Consider the following 6118-nt stretch of genomic DNA (forward strand, 5'->3'; position numbering starts at 1 on the left):
AGCCCACCTGAGACCCCTGCAGAGCCCACCATAGAGAGTAAGCATCACTAATGGTATATTGCGCTGTATAATGTACCATCAGCTATAGAGGAATACAAATCCCAGCAATACATTATACACTGTATGTATAATGTATTGCTAGGATGTGTTGTATTCCTCTATAGCTGGTAGTATTCTGCATTGTGCTGTATAATGTATTATTGCTGGGATTTGTAGTGCTCTATAGTTGGTGGTATTCTGCATTGATTGCTGTATAATTTTACCCTTTCCATTTCACTTTATTGCACACCACACTTTTTTTTTTGTTGTTTTTGTTTTTTTTTTACTTTCACCGCTCCAAACTTGACTGTTGTGATTGGCTCAGTGTCCTCTGTACAGCACTGTGATATATGCCAGAACTATATCAATGTATAATAATAGTGTGTGACTGTGGGGGGACATTAGAGTGTAAGCTCCTCTGTACAGAGACTGGTGTAAATGGCTCAGTGTTCTCTGTACAGCACTGTGGAATATGTCAGAGCTATATAAATGTATTATTATTATACAGGATTTATATAGCGCCAACAGTTTGCACAGCACTTTACAATATAAGGAAGACATTACAATCACAATACAATTCAAGACAAGATGGTAAGGAGGGCCCTGCCCGTGAGGGCTTACAATCTAAAGGGGAGGGGCAAAACACGCTGTCACAGGAGGCTGATCGAGCGGTGTAGAGAGGAAAGCCCAGCCTCCTGTGACAGCGCTGTCTCCGCCCACACACCGCTCTGCCGGACTGTGATAGGCGGTAGAGCGGTGTGGGAGGAGATGCCAGCCGCTCACAGCGCTTTCCACCGCAGCGCTCGGCCGGCTGTCACTTTCTCTTCTCCCCGCTGGGACATAGAGCGGCGCCCAGCGGGGAGGAAAGAAATCACGGATGCGCCCATGTATCGGCAGGAAAATGGCACTTTCGGCATTATGCCAAAAGTGCAATTTTTGGCCGATATGTTTCGGCGGCCGATATATCGGTGCATCCCTACTTGGAATGCAATTATTTCTTGCGGTTTGGAGAAGGTGCCAATAATTTTGTCCAATCCATTTTTTGAGTTTTGCGTGGAATATGCCAGATTTGGCTTTTTTGCTCTACTTCAATGCCTAAACATTTGTAATTTCAACAATTCTCTGCGTGAAATGATGCATTATCTGACAGAAATCCTGGAGCCCACACTTACTGCCGGAGCCCATACTGACCATATGGAGCCCGCACTGACCACCTGAGAGCCCGCACTGACCACCTGAGAGCCCTCACTGACCGCCTGGAGCCTTGCTGACCGCCGGAGAGCCCAAACTGACCGCCGGAGAGCCCAAACTGACCGATGAGGCCACACATTGCTGGAATTTCAGCAGGGTTTGGCCAAAATGTAAGCAGTGCATGGCCAGCTTAAGATGGGAATTCCCTTCACTTTGGGAAGCACTCCTCTTCCTACATGTCTCTAAGAGACAGGGCAGTTCTCAACCTCCTTGCATTATCCACAGCACTGTGTACATGCAGTCAAGGCAGCGAGACAAATAGCATCCTTTTTGGTATGGTCCATGTGTAGGGATGCACTGATACCAATACCACTACATGAACTCGCGAAAATGCCCCGATACTAGACACCAATACCAGCGCTTTAAACTTGTTAAACTGAAGAGACTGTCTGAAGTCCTGCGCTTGCTAGGGACCCCAGCAGCTTTCCTCTGAACATCTCCTCCTTCCTGGGGAAACCCACTACCTGCACGCACCCATGAGACCCTGCAGAGCCGTTTTGAGACCCAGCCCACCTGAGACCCCACACAGCCCACTTGATACTCTGGACAGCCATTCTGAGACCCTGAAGAGCCCACCTAAGACCCCGCACAGCCCTCCTGAGATCCCACACAGCCGTCCTGAGACCCTGCACAACTCTCCTGCGACCCTGGAGACATCAGGCCGCCACCCCGGAGCAACACAAAGTATGTAGCTTCATTTTTCTGCATTTCTGAAAAATGTATTGCTGTGATTTGTAGTCCTCTGTATCTGATGGTATGCTGCATTGCTATATAATGTATTGCAAGGGTTTGTAGTCCTCTATAGCTGGGGGTTTTCTGCATTGCGGTATAATGTATTGCTGAGATTTGTAGTCCCTCCACAGCTTGGAGTCAGTGGCAGAGCTACCAGGGTCACAGCAGTTGCAACTGCATCCGGGTCCTGGCGCTCCACCACTGTACTAAAATCATCAGTCTGTATTGTTTTAGAAAAGTTGTCACATGACATTAAAAAAGGTATCAGTAATTGGTATCAGCGAGTACTTGAGGAAACATATTGCTACTCGGAAAATCTCCCTCCCATCTTCCTTCTGACACCCTCCCTAGCCGATCCCGGGCCACAGATTGGGCCGCGGATCCCGGGAGTAAAGGTGAGGGTAAGGAGGTAGGGGGGGACAGCGAGACGGCAGCACTGCAGGAGGGGGTGGAGGGCGCGCGCAGGCAGCACATACAAGCGATCGGACGGCTATAGAGCTGCCGATCGCTTGTATGTGAAGCAGCCAGTGACGGCTGCTTGCAATGGATGTTTTTTTTCTAGCGTGCGCTAGGGGGCACGTGCGAGCAGAAAAAAAAAAAAGCCATTTACAGCAACCCGCCAATGGGAGTTTGCCGTCTGTCCATTTTTTTACAACGAGCGGAAGGCAAGCAGTTAAAAATCATTACATATAGATATAAATGCAGTGAGTGGAAATACTGGCGGAACTACCAGGGTCGCAGCGGTCGCAATTGTGACCGGGCCCTGCTTTCCGCCACTTGGGGGGGAGCCCAGGGAGGAAGAAGAGGGCCCCCCCGAGATAGTGCCGCTCCTTCCCTGCCGCACAGCCACCCACAATCTACGCTTGTGACCTGCCGAGAAAAACATTTTCTCTGGGTGCTTCCTCTCTTCCTGGATCAGTTCCGATAATGACTTGTGAACTGGGAAGGTACGACCTTTCTTAGTTTGGAGTCCTCTGTAAAGCTTATCATGCACCGACAGCTCAGCGGACTCTTCCTTAATACCTAAAGTATCCCATATAGCCTTCAACAGCTCACCCGTCTCAAAGGAAGGGAATAGGAATTTTGTAGCTCTACTGCTCTGTTCATCACCCTCTGAATCTTCCTGATCCTCTGACTCTACCCGAGAGGCAAAGGATTCACTGGGCGCCTGCTTGTTTAGACAACTTTCTGCGTAGCCCATCGAGCTACCTTCCCCTCATGTTCCTGGCAGACTAGTGTTCTCCACTAGCATGCCCACTGGGCTCTGTATTAAGGACCTGAAAGAGTGAAATGTGGTAACCATTTCTTCCCTCCATCAGACCTTTGAACATCCCTGATTCCTTGGCAACTACTTTCTCTAAACAGCCTTTGCATAAGGGTTTGGACCATGAAGATGACATGTTGGCATTGCAAGCACCACACTTTTTCCCCTTTGGGCGTGAACTTTAACCTGTGTAAGACAAGAAGGATGCCATCAGCCAGTGCTCTTCCCAACATGCAAGCAATGTTTACAAAACACTACCCAGCTTGTCCAGAAAGTCCTGGAGCAAAAGACAAAAAGAATAGGCGAAAGGACGGCATGACAGGGTGGGCAGGCAATCAGGGAGTAAGGGGTTAAGGTTAGTAAAGTTGGGTGGGGTGATGGTCACTTACCATCGATTGGCCGGGTCAAGTCATCCGGGAGGAGCATCTGGGGTGGCCTGAGGGGGCGGAGGGGGATCCAGTCAGTCTGGAGCTGGCACACGGTTAGTACTATTCCCGCCCTCCCTCCCTTGTTTAAAGTTTGTTCTTTTCCTATTTTATTACTGTTTTGTCGTGTTCCCTTTGTCTGTGTTGCCTAGGTCCTGTGAAGGCAGGTGTCGGTACGTGGGAATACGGTTGGACTCGTCTGTGGTGCGTAGTCCTGGTGATTCTCTGGCGGGTTCAGCAGAGAGAGGTCGAAGAACTATGTGTAGGTAGGTCTCTGCTGTTACTTCCTAGGTTGTCCCTGAGTCGGTGTGTTGCGGCTAGGGGCCAGTGGTTTTCAGGGGTAAGCAGAGATCTACTGTAGCTAAGTGGAGCCTTCACAGACCTCAGGCCAAATTACGTATAGGGATACAGTTGTGGTATATTGTCATATGTCATGTTTTAAGTGACAATAATACTGTATGAGATTTTGTAATAAACGGCTGATACAGCCATTTTATATCCAATCCTGTTTGGTCTTTTATTTGGGGAAATGGGAAGTTGAGAAGGGGTCAGATGCTGTAATCAGCTGTTCATGGTTGGGAAAAGATGACTATGCCTTACCCTGTCATGTATATGCAGGCCCCCAATACAAGCAGGGTAAAGGTAGAGGAGAATCCTCAAAAAACTCACCTACCTTAGCGCCATGCGCTCCCATATCTGGAGAAGCAACACTTGGTCCGGCATTCGTGGGCATCTTTCAGCTCACTGCCGACCACGCTATCGGCCCACTCCTAACGTCCTCACTGGCCGTATGTGGTCCCGGTCGGTTTACAAAAGGTGTGCAGCTGCAGTAGTCGTGGCCGAGCGGCATCTGCTGTGCCCTGGCTGTGTCAGCATCAGCCCCTTAATGCGCCGACCAGCGTGAGGCTGGCGTTCCGGAACCAAGAAACGGCGCACTGGAACCGGATCACTGTACTGATGCCGCGCCAAGCGCTGTGTGTAGGCGGCCCCAAGGTGACGTCACTTCCGCCATACTCCCGGCCTCAGCGGTAACCACCTCACAGCCTAGAGACGCCGCAGCCCTCCCACACGAGGCAACCACCACGCGGCCGAGGGTTACCACCGCATCTCTCCTACCATCTTTCGGGTAAGTGCCTGGACATGCTCTGCCCGAGGTAACTACTGGGACCACTGGACTCTCTCCAGCCTCCAAGTACCCCATACACTGCTGTCCCAAGAGGGTATCCAGCACACCGCTCAGGTAAACACCCTGCCACTGCTGCACACCAGGGGGGGGTTGCCTTCCCTGAATGATGGAGGGGAACCTTGGCCAAGAAATGGATGGGGGTCCGATAGGGAATCCCTGTAGTAGGTCCCAATGCATATCAGGGTTAGGCTCTGCCCTAAAGCAAATATAACTTGAGCCCTGAAAATAATCATTACAATGTCCCTGTGTAGCCGGAGGAAACACACACAAAAAAAAAACTGAATTGGGGTGGAAGGAGGTGCCTTTTTATTTAATGTGGTTGATGCGTTTCCTGTTGCAGGCAGGCAGGCAGAGCCTTCTCTCATTGGCTGTCCTGGAAGATGACTGGTGAAACATGCTGCTCTGGATTGGGTCCAGGTGTCCCAGGTACTCCAACCACTGGGTTGATCCAGAAGACTGAGACTTAGGACCCAAAACACTATTTATACGACACCTCAGCTCACAGACCTGAATGCTATTGTGTTATAACAACTGAGAATGTCAATAATGAGTGGAACAATCCCTGTGAGGTCATGGCTTGCTCCACCCATCTGTTGACTAGTCCAAACTTGACGAAGACATGCTGCAAAATGCCATATCTGGCCGGACTGTAATCTTGCGGCAGTACTTGTTGGCAGGTGTCGTGCAGTGTGATTGACCTTGGATTACATCGATTGAGCCATTTTTCTTCTAAAAGTGTGGTGTGTTTTACATTTTGATTTATCCCTTTAGTGAATAAGTAGGGGTACAAGTACCCTTTATTTGTTCACAAAAGGGGCAGTGTCTAGGTGGCCCCTTGAAGGGGTACCCCAATGCAAATAAGCCCCGTGCCTGCAGACCCCCATAACCACCAGGTCAGAGTTGTGGGGGAAGAGGCCCTTGGACACTTTGTAAAATGTCACTTTGCCACAACATAAATTTGCATATACCACCACTCACTAATCTCAGCTGAAATTAGTTATTGGAAATTCAGATTTGTATGCATTTGTTATTTGTCATTTGAAGACTTGGATATAACCGAAAAACAAATCTTTTCAAAAATGAATTGCACATGTCTAGCCCAAAGTTTCTAGGGCCTGAAGTGACATTACAGGTTGGTCCCTGAAGTGGCTTGGTTGGGTTGCCACCCCCATGTGTAAGCTGGGAGGTAGCTGCTGTGGCCAAGCCAGATCTTGATAAGAC

The 6118-nt window shown here is 49.5% G+C and overlaps 1 protein-coding gene across 1 annotated transcript in view; it reads right to left on the reverse strand.

Moving 5' to 3' along the window:
* The window catches only part of LOC108791415 (securin-like), a 23054-nt gene that overhangs the window by 10524 nt on the left and 6412 nt on the right, over nt 1-6118 (reverse strand).

The sequence above is a fragment of the Nanorana parkeri genome, unplaced genomic scaffold, assembly GCF_000935625.1.
Source record: "Nanorana parkeri isolate BGI_ZX_2015 unplaced genomic scaffold, ASM93562v1 scaffold550, whole genome shotgun sequence".
Lineage (NCBI taxonomy): Eukaryota > Metazoa > Chordata > Amphibia > Anura > Dicroglossidae > Nanorana > Nanorana parkeri.